We start from the raw sequence: 843 nt of genomic DNA on the forward strand, positions 1-843 counted from the left end.
TAGGGGTTTCAACATTGAGTTTTAATGCCCTATGATGGTTTAAAGATTTTTCCATCATGATCAAAATATAATTCTGCAAGAGACACTCAATGTTTTTGTAATTGTTGGCAGGCAATTTTAAATAAATATAAACAAAATGTTGGAACAAAAAAACGCAATAAACAACTAACAGCATCAAGTGGGCTCAGCATCCATATTTAACCCTACTAGTGACCCCATTCTGGGACCTTTTGTCCTTGTATTTTGGCTGTTTGTGATCACTGGGGAACCTTTGCACAATATTCAGAGGGAAAACAGTCTATTGAAATTTGTCAGCCTAATTAATATCCCTTTAGAACACTACCACAATAAGCTTGCCTAATCATGCAGATGGAGCATTCAGCTGCAATCAAGTGGCTAAAATGTTTAATGTTTGGCTGTTGTGCAAAAAAAAAGCTTAGCAGAGTAGGTACAATCAGAAAAGCTGGATTGTGAATATTAAGATTCCCATGACTGCCGAAAGGAAATATTCCAGCTCCTCTTGTTCATGACGCGTGCACCGCCGTGGTTTGGGTACCATGACGCAAACTTACAGTATACAGTCTGCAACTTAACCCCCCGACGACTCTCTGCACCATTGCAACGCATTTTCCTCCACTTCATCTCTAAAAATTAGACGGAATTATTTGGATGGCGTTGCGAGTGCTGATGAGTTTACATGCAGGCTGGCATGTTTACTTCAACATAATTTCCCTCGTTGTCTAAATCCTTGTGTTGTTGGCAAACTGCTCGGACAAATTAGCTTTGACGGATCTAGGAACACTGCCTCCCAGCATTTCTGTGTGTTTCGTCCAGACAGAGACG

Source organism: Morone saxatilis, unplaced genomic scaffold (assembly GCF_004916995.1).
Source record: "Morone saxatilis isolate NCDOM2014 unplaced genomic scaffold, NCSU_SB_2.0 Contig1, whole genome shotgun sequence".
Taxonomy (NCBI): Eukaryota; Metazoa; Chordata; class Actinopteri; family Moronidae; genus Morone; species Morone saxatilis.